We start from the raw sequence: 15,796 nt of genomic DNA, 5'->3' as shown, positions 1-15,796 counted from the left end.
TACAAGTTTAGGTTTATTATTATATGATCATTTAAATGCATATGCTTAAATATCCCAAGATTTTTAATTTATAAAAACATGATATTCGCTTATTTTTTCATGGACAAGTATTATTGATAACTTTTCAAATATACAGTGCTATTTAATTTTGATGATCTGTTTTTAAAACCTCAAATATTATGGCAGTTTAATTCATATAGTCACTAGAATAACACATTTTTAAAATTATCTGCATAAAGTATTGCACTACTGCTAACTAGTACTTTATGCTGTTATAAAAGTGTACTTTTTACGTAATACAAATAGCATGTTAACAACCGAGTTATGGAAGTTTCGGTAAATGACAAGTTCGGTCATTGTAAGTTCTTTCAGTTTATGTATAAAAACAAGCTCTGAAACGGAAAGGAGGACAGCAAAGGGTCATGTATTAATTTTCAGTTCTGTGTGTTACGGAGTATAGCACAGAACGTATGTCTAAATATAACGCACCGCACAAAACAGGTATATGTGCGGTTCATTCATGCGTGTGGTTGTCACGTGAGTGATGGTCACTCAGGCGGACAAAGGTGGGAATGTGCACGGGGTGTTCATTGTTTGGTCAGTTTAAGGCTAGACATCGATCAGTAAACTTTTACTTTTTGTGTCGCATGACTATGGTCAGGGGACATATAGGTGTTACTTTGTCGGCGGTGGCGTCGGTGGCGGCGTCGGCGTCGGCGGCGGCGTCACACTTTTCGAAAAAGGCTCATAACTTCTGTGTCCCTTCAGATATTGCTTTCATATTTGGTATGCATGTGTATCTGGACAACACCTTTCCATGCGTATACAATTTTTTACCCCTGTGACCTTGATCTTGAACTTGAGGTCAGCGTACATGTTTTGATATCTGCGACCGCGATTCGAAAAAGGCTCATAACTTCTGTATCCCTTCAGGTATTGCTTTAATTTTTGGTACACATGTGTATCTGGACAACACCTTTCCATGCGCATACACTTTTTGACCCCTGTGACCTTGATCTTGAACTTGAGGTCAGCGTTCAGGTTTCGAAATCTGCGACCGCGATTCGAAAAGGGCTCATAACTACTGTGTCCTTTCAGATATTGCTTTCATATTTGGTATGCATGTGTATCTGGTCAACACCTTTCCATGCGCATAAAAGTTTCGACCCCTGTGACCTTGACCTTGAACTTAGGGTCTGCGTTAAGATTTCGAAATCTGCGACCTCAACCCTAAAAAGGTTCATAACAACTATGTTTTGAGCTTTACTTTAAACATTTTTAATAATAATAATAATAAACGATTTGATATTTGTGAACTTTGACAGTTATAAAGATGTTGGTGAACTAGAAACGTACTTCAGCCACCTCAAACCTGTGTGGATAGCAGTTTAGAATTGAAGAGAATTCACAAATTATAGCACAAAGGAGGGCATATTGTGTTTGGTCTGTCTGTGTGTTTTTGTCTGTTTGCTATTAGATATACAATATTCATACAAAATTATTTTGGTCATTCATTAAAAAAAGTTTTGCTTATTCAATATTTTGCTAAATAGGACAAAAAGGGTAAAAGTTTGATTGTAACAACATTAAGAATTAATGTCCCATCCCCGATATAATAGTAAACAAGTAACACAGGTATGCTACCATCAGGCGACACATCCAACTCGCGGAGTTCTAGTTTAAATTCGAACCGCATTAATAAGTTGGCTAAAATGACACGTTATGTTTGTGTTACAGTTCACAGTTACATCTTAATATTGGTTGTTTTTAGGTACAGTTTTCCAGAGTTATTTTACATTGGGCTTCTGATGAATTTTTTTCTCTGGTTTTTACCCTGGCCTTGAAAACACCATTTAAGGATTAAGAATGGATGATGTATACAAATCATAGTTATACTGTGTTATAAAATTTATAGATCAAAGTTGTACTGTCATGTTATTCTACGATTATACTTGCTTGTTATATATTACGAATATGTAATATTCGTGGATGTATGTTGTCGATAAACTGATCGCAAGTCTTGCCCAATGCAAAACGAGTTGTGTTTTGAGCTTAGTTGTGTGAAGACTTTGGTGTCTCATATCGTACAGCTGTTCAATACTACGTTTGTTCGAATCATGCCCCTGGGGTTAAAAACTGACTATGCCTCCGGCTACACACAATTTATATACATTTATATAGAACAAAAATTCTTTGTAACCCCCAGTTGTTAAATATTTAGCGGGTAATGTTGTATACATGTATTGGTCAAGTATTTTTTTAATCACGCCCCTGTGGATTAAAACTGTCCATGCATCATGGGTCATCATGGGTCACATGATTTATAAAGACTAACAGCCAATAACTGACATCATCTTCCCCGAAACCATACGTCTCAGATATTTGATTCTTGGTTTGTAACATTAAAATATGGTCGTGTACACAGCTTGTTTACTTTTTGCTCGAACAGTAAAAACTGACCATTCTCCATGGGTCACATGATTTATAAAGACTTATGTAGAATGCAATTAAACCCAGAATGTGCAAAGCTTTTATTTTGTAGTAACTGCCAACAGATATTTCCGCTCTACAAGATTGTTAAAATAATGACCCAGGTGTCAAAACTGCCCCTGGATTCTTAACGAAAATATTGTCTCAGCAATGTCACGTAGTGCAAATGCAAAAGACGGAACTAGCGCTAAAATACATACTGCCCGTCAAAATTTGCACGAAAAGTGCTTACCTACTGCATTCATATTACAACTTCGCTAAACATACCAATGGTCAATACAATAAAACGTTAAAACAGAGCGTACATGTATTTGTTTAGCCCGAGATGCTATCACCATAGTAGTAACATCTTATTTGTTAAAAAGGGGTTAACGAAGATTTTAATTTTTTGTTTATTTTTTCGAAATACCATAGAATATAGGTGGGCATAGAATATAGCGGTATATTTATTGGTCGAACACCTGCACATCATCAAACAATTTCATTATTGATATCCGCATCATAATCATGAATCCATTGACCTGTTTTGCCGTTTAGGAAGGGGGGATGAAGAATGGGGGAGAACGATACAGAAATCCTCCTCCAGTCAGGTCTCTTGTGTGATGCTGAGAGTAATTCATTCATTGGAAGGGATGTCCACTCTTTTACATTATCCATCCAGCTTTTCTTCTAACGGCCTCGACGTCGACCTCCCTCTAGCTTGCCCTTGAGAACAGTCTTGAACAGAGTGTCGTGCCTGGTGATATGCCCAAACAAAGCCAACTTTCGTCGAAGGGACTATTAAAGGCCTGCAAGTGTTGCAGTGATGTTACGGACGTACTCGTTGGTCTCGTGCTCTGTATAGGAGATGCGGAGCAGTCTTCTGAGACATTTATGTTCAAATGCCTGTATCCTGCGTTCTGTGTCAACGTGAAGCGTCCAGGTCTCGCAGTCGTAGAGTAGGATGGAGACTTCGAGGGACTTGAAGATCCCGTAATTGGTGGGGAAGCTGACGGAACTGCTCGTCCACAACCTGCTCAGTCTGGCCATCGCTGCGGTCGACATGGCAATTTTATTCGGACCTCAGTGGTACTGGTACCATGCCTGGACAGGGTTGCGCCCAAGTACTTGAAGCGGGTCGCTTCTTCTAGCTTCTCGTCGTGCATGGTGATGTCTGCGCTGGTGTTGGTCGTGCTTTTCACCATGATCTTCGACTTCTCCGTGCTGACCTCCATCCGGTATGCTTTAGCTCTTTAATAGAGTCTGTTGGTGAGATCTTAAAGTTCATTGCCGATGTCACCCATGAGGTCAATATCAGCGAATACCAAGTTCGAGATGGGTCTTCCACCGATGGAAATAAAGGTGTGGTGGTCATGTAGAGTCTCCTGCATTATCTTCTTATGGAAAATGTTGTACAGAAAGGGAGAGAGCAGACATCCCTGACCCACTTAAGTTCTTAAGAAGTCCTCATGCTGTCCGTTGAGAAGTACTGCATTGCTGGCATTAACATAGAGTTCTTGAATGACTTGAACCAGTCCTATGTCAATGTTAAATCCTCTCATAACATGCCATAGGCAAGCTTTCTTAAAGTAAATGTAGTTGTGGAGGAGGTCAAGTTGGTGTTGGTTATGTTCAATACCGCCTTTAAGAATCAAAATCAATTAGAAGCCACCAATAGCGTACATTCAGACCACGGTCTGAATAAGCGTTCCATTCTTTAAAAATATAAACAATATTACTACATATAAAGTACCTTCAAAATTCGTTAATAACCAGATATTAACCTCTTTGCCCATGAGATGCAGATGAAAACATGTTAAAATTATTGTAAATATAATTTAAGTCTATATTATTCTTGTGATTCCTAAGGCTTGGTCAGTTTTTACCCTATTCACATTATTTAAGAAAATGTTGTAGATGGTTACAATATGATGTTTCATACCAAATAGCATAAACGACCAGTTGACCTTGTTTTCCAGAATAGTTAATTTTCTAATAGCGAATAAAAAACCGTGTTGTTATTATATAATATCTAATTTAAAAATGGGACTTATCTTATTTTTTTTTATTGTAGAATGATATCTTTTGTTATTTTAACGTTCGATTAAAACAATCGCACATAAGTAACATATCATCTAAATAAACAATTCGTGATAGAATGAAATATGAACGTTGAAACGCGTAGTTGAACGGCGTTTTTGTCTCGGACAGACTGGCGAACAGACTTCTCCTTAACGATCGCCTATTTACATGGGGACCGGAAGCAAGGACGAAATGGGTGGTCTTATGTAGAGCCATCACCTGTCCGCAAAGCTTCTCTGTCAGATTCACATGTTCAGGTCATACATTTTTTCTCTATTGCGTTTCAGCTCCCTGAATTCCCAGTGGTTGTGTTTGGATTTTTAGTCGGCTTCTACACGTGGGCATTTTTGAGACGACACAAAGCGGATTATCTTGCTGGTCTAGTCTATTGTTTCCTGTATGGGGTCTTGAGTTGATAACCAACTGTTCTAGTTTGGGCAGGTGATGTTATAGTTGTTCTTTAGTTCGGAATAAACGCTCGGTGATGTTTTTTCTTCTCTTGCAGACTGATCGTTTTCTTCTGATGGTCTTCTTAAATCCAGCTTTGCCATTCTGTAAATCTCATCATTTCTATGAACATTGAACCACCGCAGTACAATTCTGACGGACTTGATGTTTTGTGATGTTATTGTTAGGGTAGGCTGTTTGTTGGATGTTGCTGCTTCCAGGAGTGACACATCATCTGTTAGGAAAACTTTCGTGGTGGTTTGGTCTCCTTCCCAGGCTGCTGCTTTGCAGGATTGATCAAGGCTTCCACATTAGGTCTGTAATTTGTGAAGTGGACGCTTGCATGAACGCTCCAGCTAACCCTTTGATGACTGCATCTTTTGCTGACACAGCTGTGTAGGCACTCACCCATGCCTCGTATGGGTACCTTACTTCAAGAATGGCCAGCATCATGGCTTTGCTGCTCGCGTCATTGAGGTTGTATATTGTGGTGAGATGGGGGACTGTGGTACCGATGGTGATGCTTCTCTGCGTATTTACCCAGATGGGACAGATCGTTAGGACAGGTCAGAGTCTCTACAGCTGCCGACAACAAATATTGATGCTTCTTTATCATTTATTCGCTCTCTTGGAAAAAGCTAGATCTATTCCTACTCCGAGGCTGTTCACTCTTTTGAGCGTCAGGTGAACCTATAATAAACAGGTATTTGTGCTCAGGCTTTGCATTCCATTTTTTTATCTAGTCGAGGAATTCCCGTGGTCTATTCCATATTCCTTATTGGCGTGGGCCTCTGTACAACGGTGAAAATACGCAAAGCTTGTTTCATGACTTTTTCCATCAGTCCAGAGTCTGGTTAAATGACTAGGCACCCGCCATCCAGAAGTTTAAGCCGTATTTCAGTTTAAGTCATACTGACTAAAAGACAGACGGTTAGACGTCCATGGCACTTTATTGTTGGGATGTTTTTTAACTTTAATTTTGCAAGCTTTTCGCACATATATGAACGTTAATAAAACTGATGAACCAAGTTTTTCGGTATACCTAAAATGTTTCATACTATGTATAGGGCAACAAAAGGGTATATGAATTACTTTGCAAGTTTTTATACTACCACATCCGTCAATGGATAATGGTCTGTCCATAACTGCAGCTGCGTTGGAAAGCTAGAGCTTTGGTGAGAGTCGACCAGAAAGGGACACTCGAAATTAACTTACATGCATTTTCCATTTTGGTTTCATGTATTTGTTATTTAAGAATACTATTTCATGAAGCAAAATATTAATCCCTGGTTGAGGGGGATTCTGGAGGCTCCAGGCAACTATCAAAAATTTAACATTGTATAACCCTCAAAACGCTATTCCTAACATACAGACTTGTTTATTCATTGAGAAGTTTGGAGTGTCACTTAATATTCCAATACTCGTGTTCGTTAATAAACATCTTTTAAATGATTCAGTACTTTAGTATCATATGTTTAGCATATTTTTCTGTGTAATCAAATTTGATAAAGCTTCATTATGAACGTAACTTACAATGTAAATAAGAAAGAAGCCAGAGCTCGATCATACGTTTTTTTTAATTAACATTTATCGTCAAACATGTAAATATAAAATGTACAGTGATATCTGCTTGACCCACAACAAATATATATTCAACGCTATAAATATAAATTAATTTAACATAAAAGCAACGTTTTACCACATACATATTTAAATTTATGACATAATCTAGTCTAATGAGTTCATGAAGTTCATGCTTTCACTTTGAAAGTGTACATATTAAGCTTATGAGCATTACAAAGACCCTTATTGCCCAACATATAAAATTTAGGGATACAGAAGAAACCTAGACACATGAAATATAATTCGCATATACTGCCGGCTACCAATCTTGATGATGTTAATAGCAAATAGGTTGAAATGAAGAATAATGTTACACTGTATACTGGGTTGTAAGAGTGTTGATAATGCTTTGTTAAAAAAGAATGTCTACGGATCTGTTGAACTTTTATGAAGTGTGTGTAAAAAAACATTTTTTGAAACGGCCATGAAATAACCAATATATGTTATATATAGATAAAAAGTATGTAATGTACATGACACTATGTTTCATTTCAACAAAGACCTATAGAATAGGTCTTTGATTTCAATGACATATAATGGGAGGACACAATTGCCATGAAGTAAATGAACCGCCCCCGCGATATTATTTATTTGAAGACTTATAATAATACTTGATAGGGCCGATTGATATTAGAAAAAAAAGTGTGTATACCTCCAAGTGTGTATACCTCCTTACAAAACTGATCATAAGACATTCGTTTGTTTTAAAACTAAACGAACATGGAGCGATGAGAAAAAAACACTGTGTAGATTTGTAACAGTAAGTTTACCTCTAACGCATTTTGGCACAAAATGTTTATCCATCTCTTTAAGTTATTACAGTTTTTTCAGATTTATTTTCAATGTTTACCTGTAAGAGTATTGGGCGCTACGCGAATGTGTGAGGTTTTCCAACACGCTTGTCGACAACAGTCCAACTAAATATACGGTGCGTATGTAATTTAATCCCCCGCAACGGCGTTATAGTTGCTTAATTTTGACGATGCATTAATATTAGCATACTTGTTATTACTCAATATATTTTTTAGGTTATTGCTTTTGACAATTCCCGCCTACAAAAATGTATTTATTTATATCTGCTTAGTAGGAGCGTTACTTTTTTTTTGTTAATACGTTTAGTGCTATATGCATTCGGATAAGCGTTATTTGGATTGCATGTACGGACCCTTTGCTCCCAAATACTTTAAAATTGATAATTAACTGTTGTCAAGTTGTCAATATTATATTAACTTAGGTTCAAGCCATAGAGATGCATAGGGAAACTAACTAAATGTTGCAGTTTATTTATAAAAAAAAAGTCACTTTTGCAAAAAATAGAAAAAAATGCCATCAATAACTTTAGTAAGAAAAAGAGATATTTTGCAGAAAATGTTTGTGAAGGTGGGTAACAGGCTGATTAAACAAGGTATTACATTTGTTTCCATTACAGTCATTCCAATGTCATTGTTACTTAGAATAGAAAAGACTTTTTTTACAATAACTTTCATTTTTGATGGAGGATATTCTGCTTCGAATTTTGTTTGTTAGTTGCTTTCAACTAGGGTTGGATTGAATATGGGGCCAGTAATGGGTCAAGATCTTTTTTTACTGAAAATATGAAAATAGTATTCACTCAATACCTTGCATTTGGATGAAGGTATTATACTTTTATTGTGTTCATAAGTAGCTTAGCAGCAGACCTTTCTTTCAAATGTATTTACATTCAACTAAAGTTATTATTACAAAGTTGAAAATATACTTTCCTGTCATTGTATGATAAAAAAAATTCACGTATAATACATTTTTAGCTTTTTACAGAATAAAACTATACAACTACTACAGATGTTCAGTATGACATATGCCTTTTGGGTCATTAAATCAGGTGACTGACAGAAAATGTACATTATGCTGTCAATGCTTAATAAAAGTCAAGCATGATGTCTTGGGGCAGCTCTTGTACTCAGTTTGACTGCTTCTGGTACCATTCCCAAAGTAGTTAGGGAAAACACTGTTTTAAATTATTCATAATTTAATTAGGCACCATGTACAGGTTTTTATACCATAAACTTTTCCATTAACATTATATAATTTAGTAGTCATTTTTGATAATAGTAATGATTTCATCAGCAGAGATCCTAAGTCCACCATGGCTGCAAGAGGCAGAAGGCCAATCCAACCCAAAGCTGGTTTTGGGGTCAAACAAGAAGCCAGTGATGGTGTGCACTCTAGTATCCTGAAACAAGCAAGAAAATCTGGACAGCTGAATATCTTTGGTCGCAGTTTAATATCTTCTCTTCTCTTACAGTCTTAGTAACATGACGCTGATGAATGTTACTTATTATGTACATATAAAAAGGGGCAATAAGAGCCGCGGCATGACAAAAATGTGTCTTACGCCATATGCCAATTACATTGATCATCACTTACTTACTTGACTTATTCCGTGAGACTCCTATTGGAGCATAGGGCTGCAACAACACCACGCCAACGCACTCTGTTCTGGGCTGCTCTCTTAAGCTGGGTCCATGTCACTCTGGCGTCCCTCGCTTCGCCCCCGACTGACCTTCTCCACGACTGTTTGGGCCGTCCCACTTTCCTTTTTCCCTGTGGGTTCCAGTCTAGTGCTAGCCTTGTGACGTTGTTGACTGGTTTTCTAAGTGTGTGGCCTATCCATCCCCATTTTCTTTTCTTGATGTCCTGACCGACGGGATTCTGGTTGTTTCATAGGTCTGTGTTAGAAATCTTCTCAGGCCACCTGATGTTGAGAATGTAGCGCAAGCACTTGTTGACAAATGTCTGTATATTGTTGGTGATGGTGTTGGTATTCCGCAATGTTTCGGATCCATAGAGGAGGACTGCTTTCACGTTGGTGTTAAAGATGCGGACTTTGCTGCGCTGGGATAAGGCCTTGGAGTTCCAGATGGGACGCAGGATGTTGAAAGCTACCCTTGCTTTGTTAACCCGGTTCTTAACGTCTTCATCTGCGCCGCCATCAATGTTGACCACACTTCCTTGGTCTCTACCAGATCTTCTCCCCGTAGCTGCAGTGGCTGATGTTGTCGATTGTTCATCCTCATCAGCTCTGTTTTCTTGGTGTTAATTCTCAGGCCAGTCTTCTCTGCCTATTCCGCTAGCCGCGTTAGCTTAGACTGAGCATGCTGTTGCTTGTGCGAAAGGAGACCGATGTCATCCGCAAAGTCCATTTCCTCTAGGTGTTTGGTAAAGGTCCACTGGATGCCAGTGTTGCTGCCCTCAGTGGTTCTTTTCATGATCCAGTCTATGACGATCAGGAAAATTGTCGGCGAGAGCATACAACGTTGCCTAAATCCTGTCTTTACTATGAAGGTGTCTGTCAGCTTCCCATTGTGGATGACCTGGCAAGATGAGTCCTGATAAAGCTGATGGATGATGTTTATGAGCTTTTGCGGGATTCCGTAGTGATCCATCAACTTCCAGATGGTATCCCTGTAGACGCTGTAAAACGCTTTTGCGAAGTCAACGAAGGTCGTGTACAAAGGAGACTGCCATTCGATGGATTGTTCAATGATGATACGCAGTGGCGATATGGTCTGTACATGATCGATCTTGTCTCAATCCTGCTTGTTCTGTTCTCAACCTCTTGTCTAAAGCCTCTTTCAGTCTCTCTAGGATGATTCTGGTCAGAACCTTGCTGGGGATGGACATCAGCATGATTCCTCGCCAGTTTTCACACTGAGAAAGGTCACCTTTCTTTGGAAGCTTTACCAAGTACCCAAGCTTCCAGTCAGTTGGCACTTTCTCCTGCTCCCATATTTTCGCCATGAAGGGGTGCAACATATCTGCTGCTGCTGTCGCATCTGTCTTTTGGGCTTCCGGGGGGAGGCCATCAGGGCCTGGTGCCTTGCCGTTCTTCAGGGACCTGATGGCTTTGATGATTTCTGCCTTGGTTGGTGGGTTTGTGTTGATGCATATGGGTTCTACTGCTGATGGTATGCCAGGAACTGTTTGCGGCGGTGGTCTGTTGAGAATTTTTTCAAAATGTTCCGTCCATCTTTTCCTTTGCCCCTTATCACTTGTGATGGTTCTCACATTCCTGTCCTTGACTGGCTTACTCGGATTGAGAATCATCCCTGACAAGGCCCGGTAATCTCGTAGACTCTCTTCATGTTGTTCTGCTTAGCTGCTGTTTCTGCCTCTTCTGTCAAGTCGTGTACAAATTGCCTTTTGTCATGTCTTGCGCTCTTCTTCACTTCTCGGTTCGCTTTCCAATACTGTGCTCTGATGTTGGTTTTCTGTTGTTGGTCATCGCATCTGTAAATTTTCTGTTTCAGCTCCCTCCTCTTCTCTATCTTCTTCCATGTTCCCGTCGTCATCCAGTTCTTCTGCTCCCTCACTTTCTTCCCCAGAACTTTGGTGCATGCATCCTTCCAGGTCTTCTGTAACTCTGTCCAGTGGAACTCTAATGTCTCTTCGCCCAACTGTACCAGCGCCCGAACCTGTTCTTGATTTCACAGTTGAACTCTTCCGCTTTCTTTTAGTCCTTTAAAAACTGTATGTCGTATGTGTGGTATGCTCTTCCTGAAGAGTCACAGAAGGAACTCAGCTTGGTCCTTAGTGTTGCCACTAGCAACTGATTGTCGGAGGCTGCGTCAGCGCCGCGTCTTACTCTGACTTCCGGGACCTTTTTCGGTCAATGATGAAGTGGTCAATCTGGTTTTCCGTCTTCCCATCAGGTGAAGTCCAAGTGGTCTTGTGGATCCTTCCGTGGGGGTAGATGGTGCCACCTATTACGAGGTCATTAAAAATGCAGAAGTCTGTTTACAATTGATCCTAACTAGCATATGCTAATGTGGAGTCTGGTCAGGACCTTTAAGAATGGCTTATGGTATAAGACTCATTATTGCATGGTGCGAGTCATTTACAGGTATTGCCTTTTATCTTAACAACAAGTCCTTTAAAACTAGTATATTTCCTTTTAAGCTACCTGAGCATCGTTTTACCTTGATACAAGTTATTGAGGCTAGAAATATTACCTAACCAAACACCATTTAAAGTTTTCTTTCCACATTCATAAAATAATACGGAGTGAAAATTTTGGAGTCATTATGTTTTCTTCAAAATGGAATAAAAGGGCAGAAAAAAATGTGTTTCTAAATCTTTGGCGTCATTTGTCCATAGTTCCAGATACAGTGTGGAGAAACAACATTGACACACCTGAGGAAGGTAAGACAGTGTCCATGGACGACCCTGACGATAGATGGTCGGAGCAAACAGACCTCACCAAACTAATACTCGCATCCAACTGGCTGACAGAGCTGTCTGAAGACATCAGTAACCTACAAGCTCTCACTGTACTAGATGTAGGCAAACATTTCTATAATATATTCTGTTTCCTTGAAGGGATTCTGTAGACAAATTTCAAATTGTTTGTTTTATGCCCCAGGTAGGGTGGAATATAGCATTTGAACTTTCTGTCAGTCCGTCCGTCCGTCAGGAAACTTAAACATTGGCCATAAATTTTGCAATATTGAAGATAGCAACTTGATGCATGCATGTGTATCTCATGGCGATGCACATTTTGAATGGTGAAAGGTCAAGGTCATCCTTCAAAGTCAAAGGTCAAAGATCAAATCCAAAGGAAGTAACAAGCTTTAAAGGGAGATAATTTTTATTTATCATTTGGCAGGCACAGATCATTTGTATAAGGGAAGTAATATATTTTTAAGGGATATAATCAATAACAAAAATTAATAAATCAAAGCGGCGCAGTAGGAGGCATTGTGTTTCTGACAAACACATCTCTTGTTTTTTCTATGTATCACTTGATGACCATATTTGATCAGCATTGATGAAATAGAGGATTTAGTATAAAATCAGGGTTTTGTCGCATTTGTTGAAAACATGTACTTGTAAATAACTTTTACACCAATAGTATGAACATGTCAGAACATAAGTTTACTGGTTCTTATTATTGATGTGTGTATTTAAAATCAAATAAGGTGCATGCTACTTCATGACAACAGACTGGAGAAGCTTCTTCAGGCATTGGGGACATTACAAAACGTTCAAAGACTTGATGTGAGGTATCTGTAATTTAATTACAACCATACAAAATATTTGCACATCTTTAAAAGTGATTGTTTATGATACAGTTTTCATATGAAACCTCTGTCTTTTTTACATTATTTTCTTAAATCTGCTAATTTTAAGAATTGTTGTTTGGTTGTATAATCAGGTTGTTTATTGTTATCATTTTATTGATTAAATGTTTTGAAAATAAAATTAGCTTACATATGTTTTTTTCTTTATTTTTATTGTGTAAGAATCAATTTATTATGTCAGATATGAAGCAAGCCATGTGTAGTGGTCAGGCTTTGGAAGATGTAAATAAAAAAACATTGAATATTTTATTTCACCTATTTATAAAAGTAAGTTATTAAATGTAACATGTGCACACTTGCAATGTATTATTTTCACAGCCAAAACATATTGACGGAGATTCCCATTTTTGTTGCCAAGATACAGAGCTTGAAGAGCCTGCATGTGGAGCACAATCAGCTGGCCTCCATACCAGAGGACATAGGTACTCTCATGTTCCTGGAAGAACTGGTCAGTGTAACAGGGAGGTCACAAATGGGTTGTTTGCGGATTGTAATGTTTTTGGTGATTCAGTAAATAATAATATTCTGAAAGCAAATAAATTATATAATTACTTATGCAATCTGGTGTAAATTTACTCTTCATACTAGCAATATCATCAATTAGTTTTTATTTTTTTATTTTCCACCACTTCAAAACTTATAAAGGTCCACTTGGTTAGTAATGACTTATGGTTGGCGTTCAATTATATATATATATTATATATTGGCGTTCAATTAAGAGGAATACACAATGAATGTTCCCTACACGTAACACATGTGTAATAAATTGTTTAATAAAACCCACTTTCTTCATAATTTATGTTTTATTTTCACAACTTACCCTTTATTATACACACTTTAGAGGTATCGTTGGCTCATTTATAAATGCATTTACAAAAAAGGTGCTGCGATAGATAAAAGGCCTTATGGCCAAGACTTTTTAATTATGTGAGCCTTTTATGTTACACTTACTTTCTTAAACACGTACATAAAGTTATCTTTTAAACAATAAATCCAGCACAGATAAGTGGGAGGGAATTTTTATAGGATTGCCTGTCCATTAGTCGACTTAACATTTTAGTGTCTGCTCTATATCTCCTATAATCTTTGAAAGATTTTCATGAAACTGTTCACACATTTTGTTCATTGAGACAATTAGCAGAAACCATGAGACAGTCATGCTAACTCATGGTCAATGTCATTTTTAAGGTCAAAAGTTTTTAGCTTTATTTGTATTTGCTCCGTATTTCCTTTACTCTTTGAACTTTTTTCATGAAATTTTGCTAATAGTTGAGATCATGGCGGTGATATGCACAAAAACAAGTCTGTTAAGTCAACATAAGCTTAAGTCAACAATTGAAGGTCTATTGTTTAAGATGCCATATTTGTGTACGTTCCATATCTCTTATACCCTTTGAAAAAATATCCTGAAACTGAAGAGGACATGTAAAGGTCATCAAGATGATTTGCAGAAGAAATAAGTCAGTCACGCCAGCTAATGGACAAGGTCATAGGTCGTTCTTGAAAATGAAAAGTTTAAGCTTTAGTTTTTGTGTCCTCTCCACATGTTCCATACCCTTTTAATAGGGATTTCCATGAATTATGCTAAAATGTGTAAGTCTTTGAAGGTTCAATGGTTAAGCCTCTATCTTAAAGTCTATTCCTTATTTCTTGTGCCCTAAATGTTTCTCTTAATTGAGTATATGGGTGTCAGCCACGTCCTTGTCAAGGTAACAACGTCATGACGTTCAAAAGAATAATGTATGGGCATATAGCTGTCTCTTAGATGCTTTATTACTGTAGTTAGTGTACGGGACGATTTTCACATTATCAATATAATGATACATGCCTGTTTTGTTTAAGTTTCTTGCACTATGCATACCTTAACAAATAATATACATATGATATAGATAATAGCAGGTTACTGTTTTGTAATTGATCAGATGAGGCTTAGGATAAATAATTGCCTTAGAATTGTACATCCGACAAATAACTGATATCAACAACTACTTACCTGATATACAAAATGATAGGCATATTTGTAAAAGGTCGATATCAATTTGAAGGTATGATAATTTTATGATAATTTATAACACAGGAGGTTTCCAACAATCAGCTTACCTCTCTGCCTGCCAGTATTGGATACCTGAGCAAGATCGTGAAACTGAATGTCTCCAACAACAAACTCAGATCCATACCGGCTCAACTAGGGTCCATGAATGGTAGATATATGAAGCTTTGTTTTAACCTATTTATTTTGGCTTGGCTGTATTAAGCCTAAGTCTTAAAAAGCTCTTGCGTCTGTTTCCTGTTGAGGTCCAGTACTTGGTGTTGTTAGGTGAGATCTAAAGAATGCTCCCAGAGTGGTGATTTAACCTACGACCTCCCTGTTGCTAGGTGGACATTATATGCACTATACCGTTGCAACCTGAAGTTTAAACTAATATTCTGTTATATATAGAATCAACATTCGTCTAAATCACTGTAAGGTTGTTTTTTTTATTGGTAGCATTTGCGAAAAGACTAGGTAAAATACTTGTTATGTATGGGGGATTACTATTTGAAGTTAAGTAACAACGTTAGAAATATTATTTCTTAAAATCAGAGCTTCTTTTCAAATTTGGCTACTTCAATAAGTTCAACTTTATTCGTTGTATTCAGCAATTTGTGGAATTTATAAACATATGGTCTTATATTATAAGATTTCTTTAGGTAGTTTCTTCTCATATTAGTGTGTAAAGGACATTTACAAACAAAACGAAACTCATCTTCATCATCCAATTTGTTACAAAAAAGGCAATAACATTCATATTGTGGTATATTTTGACCAGCATATCTTCCAGTTGAAATTCTAAGTGGCAGACTCAAAGTTTAAAGCTTTTTGACCTAGTATAATAGAGTGGTCTGTCAGTTGGTTTGTCTGTACGTGAAGCATTTCATTTTTGGAGTCGTTTTCTAAACAATTTTAAATATCTATCTGATATTTGGTATGTGAGAACACCTGCATGACTTACATATCAATTTTGCATTTCTTTCAGGTCCATTGATCTTTTACAAAGTGAATGCCATTGAAAATG

General features: G+C 37.6%; 2 protein-coding genes across 2 annotated transcripts in view; both read left to right on the top strand.

The window, feature by feature from the left end:
* The window catches only part of LOC127863038 (hippocalcin-like protein 1), a 113,546-nt gene that overhangs the window by 54,689 nt on the left and 43,061 nt on the right, over window positions 1-15,796 (top strand). The window lies entirely within an intron of this gene.
* Window positions 8,551-15,796, top strand: part of LOC127863027 (leucine-rich repeat-containing protein 40-like) — an 81,177-nt gene continuing 73,931 nt past the window's right edge. The window contains exon 1 of the mRNA XM_052402437.1: window positions 8,551-8,650. The gene's annotated coding sequence lies outside the window, so the exon portion shown is untranslated. The remainder of the gene's footprint in view (window positions 8,651-15,796) is intronic.

Source organism: Dreissena polymorpha, chromosome 16 (genome assembly GCF_020536995.1).
Source record: "Dreissena polymorpha isolate Duluth1 chromosome 16, UMN_Dpol_1.0, whole genome shotgun sequence".
Taxonomy (NCBI): domain Eukaryota; kingdom Metazoa; phylum Mollusca; class Bivalvia; order Myida; family Dreissenidae; genus Dreissena; species Dreissena polymorpha.
The sequence above is the reverse complement of the archived record's forward strand: the minus strand, read 5'-3'. Positions and strand labels throughout refer to the sequence as shown.